At 32.4% G+C, this 13,565-nt stretch overlaps 1 protein-coding gene across 1 annotated transcript in view; it reads left to right on the top strand.

Annotated features, from left to right (window-relative positions):
• The first annotated feature begins 279 nt into the window (after window positions 1-279).
• Window positions 280-13,565, top strand: part of LOC148282567 (uncharacterized) — a 25,350-nt gene continuing 12,064 nt past the window's right edge. The window contains exons 1-2 of the mRNA XM_088224877.1: window positions 280-491; window positions 3,273-3,600. The gene's annotated coding sequence lies outside the window, so the exon portion shown is untranslated. The remainder of the gene's footprint in view (window positions 492-3,272; window positions 3,601-13,565) is intronic.

The following is a 13,565-nucleotide window of genomic DNA, read 5'->3' as shown; positions in this document are numbered from 1 at the left end:
GTTGTTGACATTATTTTACAATTCGATAGATTTCACATTTACAAGGTCACTCGCTAATTAACAACTACGTAATTAGTTGAAAGAAATTTATTTTTATAATTAAAACAACAAAAATACGATAATCTATCAATCATGTTTCCTTTTACCCCTGTAACACTTCATATTTTAAAATTCCATCCTATGTGTGTTGTGAATGTTCGTGTTTCCCGAAAGCAGGTACCGCAATAATACGGACAACGAAAATGTTGTAATTCTGTGAATTCGAAGCGAGAAATGGAAACAAAGGCTCGCGGAAATTATTTCTTCTGTAATTAGATTAGTGACGGGGGGGCGCCTTCGTATTCTTTTATTTGTTCCCTAAAGCTGTTATCTCGCTTCAAATTGAAATTTATCTCGGAAAATTATTAGTGCGTATTTATAATATTTAGTTTTACCTGGTGTCAAACCCGAGGCAAGCGAGAAAACCGTCGTACGTGAGAAACTTGTGTTCGGTGAGGCATTACTCTATTTTTAATCAATCTCTGTAGGTATGCCGTTGACCATAGCGCATTAAACAGAAGGCGACTAAACTACTCTTAAAGACTAGTTTTACGTTTTGACTCATTATTTTTTTTGTAGACGTCGCTTAGTCCGCAACTCCCGATTTGAATTCAACTGTGTCGTGTTGTAACGTTTTAAAGTGGAGAAATACTGCTGGGATCTTAAAGAAACAGGATGGGATTTCATGTATAAGTAGCAAATGCATCTGTAAGTTACAGATGCACTACTAAAAAAATTAATTATTTTTTCCATCTGTCAGATTGTCAAAAGCAAACCAAACGGACATTTTGTTAGTGTTGCCAGGTCAATTTTTTACGCTACTTTGCTCACCTGATAAGAGAACTTATGAAAATCAGACCTCTCGGATTAAACAACGCCGTGGTGGAAATTTGACCGACATTATCTTTGAAGCATCAAATATTTTTTAACATGACATAAAATATCCGTTTTATGTTAAATAAAATTAGTTTTATTTTTTAAGTTCAAAGTTCATTAATCAAATTATTATTATTAAATAACTCTTTACTTATCTACTCTGTTGTATTACTCAATGTTTCCGTTTAATGTTTAAATTTTAGAGGTTTTTTTCAAACTCTTCTTTTTTTCTTACCTTTGTGTTAGGATTATATAATATTTTTCACGATCAAGCAACATTACGCGGCGACTTCACGCATGCGCGCGGCGAAAGTGGGGGGCTTTTTGTACACAGTCCGATGTATTCAAGTATGATTCTACACTCCTTCTGGACTATTCTTAATTCTATGCCATTGACATATCAATACAAAGACGAACCCTATAAAGTCAATTATTAAAAAAAAGTAAAAGTAAAACGAACACACAGTTACTCGGTGTGTTTATTTAAACCAGGGATGCATTCAACAATCATCCACATACTACCGATTGGAGGGTTGCTCATTTTCGCCACATAAAAAAAGTTTGTATTTAACATTGAAAATCAACTTTTACTCTTGGTGGAACCCTATCAGATGTTTTCCTAAAATTTCTTGTAATTTTGACCCATTTATTTATTTTCGCTGGATTTTGGAGATTGCAAAAATAATATTTACTCGCATTTAGTATATTTTAAAAACGTATTCGTATCAGTCCACCCCTGTTAGTAAGAAGAGCTTAGCAATTGCGCCACTAGGCGTAATTTGGCGTTTACAAAAAATAATCTTTATTTTAATAGAAAATGGATAAAAAAAATATAATTATCTCCCCAATGAACTAGAACCAATATATCAATAAATAAATTTAAAGTTTTTTTTGAACCCGAGTAAAAACAGCATTCTATTTTCTAGTTTCTTAATTTTCTGTTTTTCTTTTTATTTCATACAAAAAAAAATCTCATATGTATTCGAAATTATATTATTTCAAATGACTGAAACCGTGTCACTCTCCAAGCACAAGAACTAATCTCTTTTTTGCTTAGTTATTGTTATAACATTAACTAAACGTATTAAAGAAGATTGTAATGAAAAAAAACGTGCATATATAACTTTATCAATTAATATAAAAATGAGAATATTTTTTTAATACTAATCGTTTTAAGCTTTGTTAATCACTCGTGAACATGTATTTACAATTTACAAATGAAAAGGTAGACAATCATTTCTACAATCTTAATCCGAAAGGTTTTTACACGCTTTCATGACATAAGTAGGTATTTTGGTTTTGATTCCAAACGTCTTGCCTGGCTGGCGGTAGAAAAACTACTACATACGCACTGGGCATGACAGAGCGTCTGGGAATGAGTTAAGTATCATTATTTTTTAAGGTCTCAGGGCATGTCTATGTATATGTCAATTAGGTATGCACCAACTTCTTTACTTTTTTTTGGTACCTTTTTTATGTAAATAGGCCAGACTGCATAACTTCAGAGGAAAATTCTTCATGGTAAACTTTAAAAAAGACACATACTTATTTATTACGGAAAATCATTTTTTTAATAATTTTTTTTTTTCGAACCATGGAGTAAATCTTTAATTTCTCGGACCAGCATCCCTTCCACAAACCCTAAGCCTTCCCCTATTCAGCCGCTTCCCTTGTCCGCGTCTGGTGCGTATTGCTTCGTTAGTCAAATACGTTTTTAATCTGTATCTTTTGTAGCGAAGGGTAGTGGTTTGTAAAAGGGATGCTAGTCTCAAAAATCAAAAATTCACTAAATTTTAAATTATTTAAAAAAAAAAGATTTTGTAGAAAAAGTATTAAGATTCTTTTTTAAGTTCACCATGAGGAATGTTCTCTGAGGTTTCGCGGTCTGGCCCTAAAACACCATGTATAGGTTCAGACTTAACATTCAACGTCAAGTTCAAATCATTTATTCTACTCCATTAAATATAAGACAAAATTATAATATTGTCGTATACTAAATGAAATTGAGGTTGTGGTTTCGGACATTGTTATGGATCATGCCGACTGCCTTAAAATATTTATTCGTAAAGATACCACCATATTGGCAATAGCCAGATGAATCTCACCCACATCAATAAAGGTTTCAGCTTTATTACTTCACAAAAGTCAACAGATGGAAGAGTTTAGGAAATTTGCATGTTTAAACATGGCAGAATGGTGAATGTAACACAGTATATGTAGTGGCCACTTAAACCACCCAGTGACAGGTCATAGGCCGCGAAAATGCATAGACTTACATATTTCTTTCTCAAAAATATTTTTCACATTTTTCTGCTTTGTTTTACTTTTTGAAATTGAAATACTATTTTTTCCTGTAGGAATCAACGTTGGGGCGTGACATCTCCGCCACACTCGGCAACATCTGCGCGGTTGGAAGCTTCTCAGCTCCGCGTGTAACGAGACTATTTGTCTACCCGTTCGAGCGTTCTCCTGTTGATTCCCACTTCAGACCTGGAAGATTGCCAAATCCAGGAGGTGTCAGAGCCCCGAAATTTCCCTCAAGTACGCTTCTTCGGTGACATTTTTATATTAATCCCTCGACGAAGATCATTCTTTCGGAGATATTATACGCGTTGGCGTTTATCGTCATATCCTTCACCGTAAAACTTCTCTTCACCAACTTGGCTCTACGATCGTTTGAAAATGGTAAGCTTACACATAAAATTTTACTATGGATTATATTATATGCAAGTACGAAGTCATTTTCTTATCTTATTTTACTACCTGAAATGTAAATAATTTTAGTACTTAAATAGATACTTTTTAAAGTATAAAAATATTTACTACATCATTGTTTACATAATGTAAATAAATTCAAATTATGAACGAACTTGATTTTAATTGTGACTATTTGGCTATTGAAATGTGCTTTAATCATTTTCGTTGGGAAATTTGTTATTATGGATTTGTCGTATATATATTATCTTTCGATTCTTCTGATTCGTGACAATATTCCATTTGAATTTAAACGGTCACAAACAAAGTTCAAAATTTAAACGAACGGTGACGTATTGTTGTCGTGGCCAATGCAATGTACCGTTTTCGCGGGAATTAAAAAAAAATTACTTCACAGTATTTCATAGATCTTCGTTAATTTATAATGAGGAATTCCACTGTTTTCTAATTTGTTTTTTTCTATTAGCGTACTATTTAACTAAGCAAAAAAAAATATATATTGTGCGTCATTTACAAAAATATGATTTTTTAAAGTTACATTTATCAAATACCGCGCCAAATGACTGTAATCAGTGTGTCACTTTTAAGTAGTGACGTCATGAAACGGTTGGCGTTTTTACTTTCATTGACTGCGTTAAGTTGTATTTCTCCAGCCAATAACAAAACTGACAAGAATCTATGGAATGTTGCTTTGATAACTTCATTTAGTTGATCGTAATTTGCTCATTTCTATGTTATGGTTGTTTTTACGCACGTTTCGATTTAGAAAAACCTAGAAAGTTGACGTAGACTCTGGTTGAAATGTCAACAAGGTATCTCTATTCTCTACATACTCTTTATTTCTTTACTGTATACTCTTTTTTTTCTATGGTCAAAACGTTCCTTACAAGGTGCGGGGGCTTTAAAGCGGAAACCGGAAATAATACACGTAGATATAAGGAGTGACGTCATTATTTACGATTTTAAAATGAATACTATTTTTAACATTTTAATTTTTATTTTTGCGTGCGTTTTTGAGATATTTCATCCTACTCCAAATTTTTTAAATATTCACGTGTACACGAAAACATTTTAAAAATTAAATTCCGGGTTGGGCTGGAATTCCTCATTGTACAAAAATGGATATTTTCCTATTATGTAACAAAGTAAGGTAGAGCAAAATTGATTTCTTAGTTTATTTTCATACCGTTTGTGTCTAATAATTTCAGTGATTACCGCTCAACGCCAACGTTACGATTATAAAAATAACATCGAAGCTAGATTTTATCAAAATGAAATAATTCAGGATAAGTGAATAAAACACGAACTCAATCAATCAAGTAAACAAGTTTATTTAACAGACCATTAAATGGCTTAAAGGCTATAGGCTATTTTACTTCGCCCGCAAAGTACATTAGGTTACCATTACCCAAAAATTATAACATATGGGGTATTAACATAAGTTGTGTCCGTTTTTTTTTTCAAATTTAAAAATGAGCACCATAAATAAAACGGTATACTTCACTCGAATAAAAAGTTTCTGCACTACAAGTTATAATGCTCGCTTTTTCGTTTGATGTAAATATTATTTTCTCGGTTGCAAGCCTTTAAAATGAAATGGCAAGTAGACGGAAGTGAACATTTTCGACACCTCCTTCTGTATTCCCTCGTTTGAACACGATCAGATGGAGTGGTCGAAAATGCTCACCTTTGTCTACTTGACATTGCATTTTGAAGGTTTATAATAATAAAAAAACACTAGATGCAGCACCAAGCAACCGTCTTGTGTTCCATTCAACCTAAGTACCAGAACCTAATTTTTTTACTTAAAATTTATTTATTGATATATTATTTTTAATAGTTTTTAGTTCGTTGGGAAGATTATTATAATTTTTTACACCTTTGAAGACAAAGCATGACTTGTGTGGAATTTAGGAATTTTAATTTTATGTTGGTATCTGAGTGACTTATTCATCTCAAGTTCTCTATTTTTTTCTTTTTTACATATTTGTATAATAGAACTAATTATATAAAGTGTCTACTGTATAAACCTTAAATATTTTATTTAATTGTCTATTGTCCAGTACCTTCATAGATTGAATCAATGTCTCACATGGTATGTTGGAGGACATCGGAACATTACTCTCGGTATTTATTTTTGTACATTTATTAGTTCATGATAGACACCGCGCAACCTCTCCAGCCCACTATACCATAGATTGCCACTGACTGGAAAAGAGCAAAATACACAGTTCTGAGAGTGTCCGAGATGTTCCTAAGTGAGCAGAATACATGACACAGCTTAATTTTACAGTTTTATTTTCGATGCTCATTTTTACATTTGAAAAAATGAGACACAACTTATGTTTACACATAATATATAGGTAGAAAGAGCTCGCGGTCGGGAAAGTAATTAGCCTGAAAATCTTTATTCCCGCAACGCTTAAATTTTTCATCAAATAATAAAAGTTTCTAGGAATACAATACGAAATGAATTAGCTGTACTCATAATAACTTTGGATTGTTTGAGAACATTTCGAATTAATTTTAACTTTACTTTAGACAATTTTATGTTTTTAATGAGAACGATGTGAAAAAAATACGAACTTATTTCATTTGTTAGTTCAGTATCCATATCACACAGTATACATAATATGTACCCCCTTATACATAGACGTTAAAATGAAAAAAATATATATAAGCATTACTAATGCATGTATTATTTTTTAAATATATTTAAACGTACCTATTGTATGTATTCATTATTTTATCCCGTTACGAAGAAATTTATTTTTGTGGCTTGGATCTAGAAGGGCCGATGTTAGATTTCATATCCTGCACCTTGAAGGATAAACCGCGGGAGTCACATTGATCGAAATGTTCAGGGAACAAGTGATTTCTAAAACATCGTAACTTTTTTTTAAAAATGAGTTAATTTCAACCTATAAAGAAATTTCTATGTAAAATGATGTTATTTTAAAATAATAATAGCACATTTTAAAATACTGTATCTGGGACTACTGATGTTTTTTTACATTTAAACAAAGTGGACTTCAGATTTCTGTTTTAACTTTTAAAAAACATTTTTATATCGAAAGTTGACTGGGGTGTTTTATTTAGGTATAAAATACCTTATTGCGATAATTTCTGCAATTTTAACTTCAAAACGGCAACAATAAATCTTCCGTGTTTTATCTTCTAAGGTACATCCGTTAAAAAACTTGTAAATTTAATTATTTTTTACAAAAAATACTCGCGTTTTAATGTTTTTTATTATTTTATTTTATCAAAGACGTTAAACAATTTATTATTACGCCACAAAATGACTAAATAATTATTCTCCTTAAAATATTATAATTTCGTGGAAAGGTCAGTGTAGTGTAATCGTCAGCATTCCCTTTCCGCACCTAATGGTACATAGGGCACTGCATTGGTACACCAATCGCAGCGTATATTAATATTTTTTTTACATTAAGGTAAGATGATCAGTCTTACGTTTCAGGTACCAACCCAATAACCATGAAATATTCCAGTGTAAAAACACCCTTTTAAATAAATATCTCAAATCAACCATTTCGGGAATCGAACCGGAGACCTCTTGCATGGTAGGCAAACGCGCTGACCATTACACCACGAGGCCGACAACATATTCTTAAAATCAGATCAAAATTGTGACGATCAGACCCTCGAGAAATTTCGTTTTCCATTATTTTTTGCTAACATTATTTATACTCTCACCAAATAATGCATACGATATTGCATCGATACAACAATCGCAGCGAATAAATGGTGGTAAACATGAAGTCAAGATTAGTCGAACGATTAATGTCGCAGTGAAAACCGACTACTAGATAAATACTTTATGTCGACCATGCCAGGAATAGATCGCGGGACCTAAGTAAAGTAGGCAAGAGCGTTAACCATTAAAAACATTTTTTTATTTCAGGACACGAGAGTAGCCGTCGAGCAGAGAACATTCGTCTAGGGTTCTAGTTCTATGTTTTACGCAGAACAGTATTATTAAATCTACCTGAACTAGGATAGTTACAATTTTTATTATTAAAGATGCGGGTTCATAGTCCATGATCGATGACACACACGTGCTAAATCATTTTACCTGAAATTATAGTACAACGACCGATGAAGCGAGTCATCGTTTTCTATAGAATCCAATCCGACAATTTATGCATTTCTAACAGTTTTGCGCAGAAAGACGAGAACATTGTCCTGCAGTACATTAACACCGACCCTACCATGGAGAAATGATCAACAAAGGAACGTGACCTATTAAGAGACCACGGGGCGCAGTCAACGCCCAATTCAGTCCGGTACAGTTCAGTTCAGCATCAGTCAGCTCATCCAGTCCAAAGACTTAGCTCAACGCAGTCACTCAGTTCCAGCATGTAGTTCCAAGTGCAGTCTCTTCAACTCATCATCGTCGCTATGCTCGCGCTCCAAAACCAAGGGCTGTATCTTATTTGCCATGTAATCAATACGCATTGAACAGCAACCTCGTGTCTTCTGTTGATCTCTAACTGAGGTAGAAGCTCCAACCCTCAAAAACCAAAATCCTAAAACGCCATTATCACTAAAAAAAAACTTCTTGGGTGCTTGGGTGCCAGCGCTTGGACGGTTGAGATTTTAACTTTAGTTGCCCGTTTCCTATTTTAATCAATTTTACAATTTTTCATTCGACGTACCTTCAGCTGTTAGCGGCGCATCATAGAGCTACACAGGGCCCATGGACATTATATTTTCAATTGATTATGGAAGTTTTTTATTATTATTTTTAATAATCGTTAACATTTGTAAAAAGCTGCATTACAACACATCCTGCTGCTATACCATAAAACTGACTTAGTAAACTTTAAATAAAAGTTTAAATGTTTGAGCTTTAATTTATCAACGCATTGTTTATACACGCGCTGCGCAATATATTTTTACACGTGTCATAATACATTTACTTCTACTTCTACCATCACGCCATTTCCCCGTAGAAGTAGGCAGAGAGGATACGACCGCCACCAACGTCTTTTCAGACATGCATTCCTTTTTTTCTTTCACATTTATACATTTTTTCATACAAGCCCTTCGGTTGTATCCGCTTTGACATGATTAGACTTGAGATTTTGGTTTATCTGATAGTTCGCGTCTTTCTTGGTCGTCTTCGCCGTTTCCTACATTACCGTAAATTCTCGGCATACATCTCTTTTACCGTTAATTTTACATTCATAATATTTTTTACAACATATTGCACAACTAGTAAACGAACGAAACAACACCGATCTCGATAAACTATAAACTAACACAAATATATGGTTTTATAATTTTTCGCCTGAAAAATGTAACGGTCCGGATATACAAATTGCTAAAAATGATTATGGAAACGATTTAAAGCGTGATACGGCTTCCTTTCCGTGGAGATTTACATAATGCTTTTTAAATGATTCTGCTGATCGTTGTATTACGTTTTATCGTGTTTAACATTATTTATATATTGTGTTTTACTCAATATCACTATTGCGAAATAGATAACTACTTTAAATTATTTTTTTTAATCAGTTGGCAAACTTTTGGAAACAGTGCGATGTATGCAAACTTGATTCTACGCGCCTACTGGTATATTATAATTATATGCCCACAATACTGACAGAAGTGTCGTTGCTATAATAATGAGTTAAACAAAAATATAAACCTAGGATATACGTACCTATGTATATTGTATTTATCTTTCTCATTTGAATATTTCCATGTGCATTGTGAATCGTTTTTCTTATTTATTCATTGTTAATATGTTAATAATGTTTCCACCAGAATAGGGAAATATCACATACTACGAATACCAATAAATATAAATAAACAAAATGGGTTTATAATAATTAATTGTATTTTAAAAATCAATCGGGATATTGTGGAGAAATGTTTTAGTACATAAATTTAAGTTTTTTTTTAATACATCACTAGAAAAACGCGACATGTTTGGCCTTGATAGTTGTGACGTCAAGATTCGTGACAATGTTCTAAACAAATTTGAATGATCAGAAACAAATAAACATGAATCGTGACGTATTAGGGGCGTGGCCAATGGAATGGCCGTTTTTGCGGAAATTTAAAATTACAAATCAAAAAAATATTTATTATGCTACTAATAAGTAACAAAAAAATATTTGTTTACAGGACAGTATTTAATTGACTTTTATTACTTTAAAAATGTTCAAAATAATGATATTTCCCTATGAGGTATTAAATTTCTAATACTTCGTATTTGTCAACGTAACTCTGGTAGAACAGTCAGAATTTTCAAATGCAATAGGTTTATTTTCTTAAAACATAACATATTTTATCAGGTTTGCAAGACGTAAATCAACACAAGATAAGTGTTCTATAAAGGGTTAAGGAAAACGCAATAATTGCTTAATCTGAGAAGCAGCTAGTGAGGGAGTATCTATTTATAATACGTCAATGGAAATTAACAATATTTTTAGGAAACACCTACAATTTATTTTACTTTTAATTTAGAAAACACGTAGTTTTATTTTGAAAAATATTTCGTTGCTCATGTTATATAGAACAAATTCACTTCATTAATCAAACTACCAATTTACTTCCAAAAGTCCATTTTTGTGTTTTACCTGACGGTAGCCATTGAACAAAAAACACCCGTCTAATATTTTTATTATTTTTCCCATCCAGAACTGTATTTTTCATCCGCAAGAACAAATAACAAATGATCAAATTGAGTACGGTTTTTGGTCAGTAAAAAAATGCGTGTTTCTGAATGTAATTGTATGTAGTTTCATAACCGGGACGGCTGGGAGGCCGGAGCCTGAATGGAATCTGACAGGAGCTTTACTTAACAACACCAAGATTTATTGTCTAGGATTATATCTCATCCCCATCAAACTAGCAAACACCTAATCCAAAGTTTTTCCATCCGCTACCCTCTACCCCATTCTGATCCTAAACTCTACAATATCTTACCTATCAATCATTCCATTACCTCCAGTAGGAGTTTCCCCTGCTCTGTCATCATCAGACAACTTTGGTACAAACGCTTGTCGTCATACTTATATATACAGGTAGGTAGGCTTTGTTTACAGATAACGTTTATGCCATAGAATTAAGAATAGTCCAGAAACCGCATACGCACATCAAACAGAAGGCGACTAAACTAATCATAAATGAGTAGGTTTACGTTTAGACCCATTTGTTTCTTTGTAGACGTCGCTCAGTACGCAACTCCTGATTTGAATTCAACTATGCCGTGTTGTGCCCTTTTAAAGTGTAGAAATACTGCTAGGATCTTAAAGAAACAGGATGGTATCACATTTCATGTGTAATTAGCAAACAAATATTTAAGTATGCAAACGCATTACTTAAAAATTGAATTATTTTTCCATCTGTCAAATTGTCGAAGAAACAAAATGAACATTTCAGTAGTGCTGCCAAGGTAGTAATTTTTTTTACCCTACTTTGCTCATTAATGAGAGAACTAATGAAAATAGGATCTCGGATTAAACAACTTTATCGTGGACATTTTACTCTGTTGTGTCAATCAATATTTCCGCGTGCACAATTAAATTTTAGAGAAATTTAACGGAATGCTTTTTTATTACCTTACGGTGACACACGGCGACATCACGAACGCGCGCGGTGAAAGTGGGATATAGCGGGGGAATTATTGGACACAGTCCGATGTATTCAAATATGATTCTACGATCTTTCTGGACTATTCTTAATTCTATGGTTTATGCCTTGATTCGATCAAATCATGGTAACATTTTTTACATTTCTGGCCCTGAATCCCGATTACAATAGAAACATATAATAATATAACAACATTGTGCGAATTAGTGTTAATATTTAGCGATTCTTTATTTTTTAAAGATACTTTCGACAGCTATTTACATTTTAAAAACCACGTAACCTGTTATTATGCATTGAGTTATTGTCAAAGTCAGTCGTTTTGCTCGTTACGTTTTATGATTGAAATATACGCGTTTTTTGTGGATTTGTGAGATATTTAAAACAAGATGTCGGACAACCAAGTTTTCCAGCTCCATGTTATATTTCCATGAAGTCGTTGAACCATTTAAAAAACGATAAGGTGAATCTTTTTGATTCGACTAGAAACTCACCAGATATTGAACCTAAGGCTAAGGCAATATGTCTTAAATATATTCTGTAATAAACGTTCAAGCGATAAAGCTGGTAACTCAGGCGTGTTGACATATCTTCTATTAAATAACAACCGAAGATACATAACGACGCTTGAAAGAAAAAAGTTACCGAGCGACATTTGGCAATTTTACGGAAGAGCCAATTGAGGTTGTTTTTTTTTTAATTGATTAAGTATTTGGTATTTTTAATTTGTAATTTGTAATCACGCCAAAATAATACGTGTTTATGAGATTTTTTTAAATAATAAAAGAAAACTTTAAATTACTTTTCTCTAAAGTTTCTTTATGTCGCTTGGTAACTTTTTCCTTTCCAGCTTCGATATTTTCTTTAAAAACGTCTAAATTTCAAATATATCTGCCTCTGTTCTTGTTAATTCTCACAATACCGTACTTGCCTATATTAATTTGTCCGTATAGTCAACCTTTTTTTCAATACTAAAATTCGAATATTCTAGTAAAATTTATCAAAAATAAATGAAACTTATTTTTAGTTCCTTTTGTTGATAATAAATATACATTTATGACTGTGTTATTTTTTAATCAAATGTAAATATTTCAACAATGTTTTGAGTATGTCCAAATGCTTGGAGACTGTCTGGATTTCCTTCCTAGGGAGTAATTCATATTTAAATTCGTGAAAACAGAGAGGCAAAACATTTTTGAGAAGGCAATATGGAAGTATAGGCATTTACAGGGCTTAGGACCTGTCATTGAGGTAGGAAATCAAGCCAGTTTGCAAGCATTTGGACATTCTCAAAACATTGTTGAATTAACTACCAGATAAAAGAAGAAGTATAAAAATTGGAAAATTATTTTCTGGCGTTGCCTAGTCGGTGAATTGGTTCAGCCGGATGAATCTCACCCGCATGATAATAGTTTCAGTTCTTTTACTTCACAAAAGCAACAGATGAAAGAGTTGAGGAAACGTGGATTTTCAAACATAGGCAGAATGGTGAATATTACACAGTTTGTAAAGTGGCCACTTAAACTAGCCAATGACAGGTCTTAAGCTCTGTAAATGCCTAGATTTCCATGTTTCCTTCTCAAAAATGTTTTCCCTCTCTTTTGCAACAAATTTCAACGTTAATATTTAATTCAGTTTTGTTTATTTCTCTACTTAATTTTAACAATATTTATTTAAATCTTAGTTACTATCATGACGGTGAGTTTTGAAAAAAAAAATACCCCCTTTTCACACAATTTTTTAATCGTTTTTTTATAAATTTCAAATTTCTTTTATTTTTATTATTACTTGCGTACACTGTTTTGCTTTTTTTTTTTTAGCTACATTTTATTTTGCTTATGTTTTAATCTGTAATTTATTAAATGCTTTATTTATAATTTTATAAAAATTTATTTCAAAAATAAATACTAATAATTTATTTATTTATTCTACAGCACATGTGCCTTTTACGATTTAACAACATAATGTTAATGAGTTGAGTAATACAAACATTAAAAGCAGTATGAAAACATGGATATATGGTGTAACGATAAAAATAAAAATAAAAAATAAAAAATGTATGTCAGCTTACTAAAATATATAAAATACACTACCCACTGAAGAATGAGTTTAATATTTTGTATTGTAAAGTTCATTTTAATTATAATATTTTAAGTCCGCATGGACTGGATTTCACCCCCTTGGGAATTATTAAGATCAACTTATTACAACAGAGACGGAGAATATTTAAGAGATAATAATATATAAACCTTCGCATCTACAAGGATTATGACCTCTCATTGGCCGGTGTAAGTGGGCACTTTACTGACCTT

This window comes from Micrasema longulum, unplaced genomic scaffold, assembly GCF_059751315.1.
Source record: "Micrasema longulum isolate JH-2025_06_02 unplaced genomic scaffold, ASM5975131v1 h1tg000314l, whole genome shotgun sequence".
Taxonomy (NCBI): domain Eukaryota; kingdom Metazoa; phylum Arthropoda; class Insecta; order Trichoptera; family Brachycentridae; genus Micrasema; species Micrasema longulum.
This window is presented reverse-complemented; position numbering and strand designations above follow the sequence as displayed.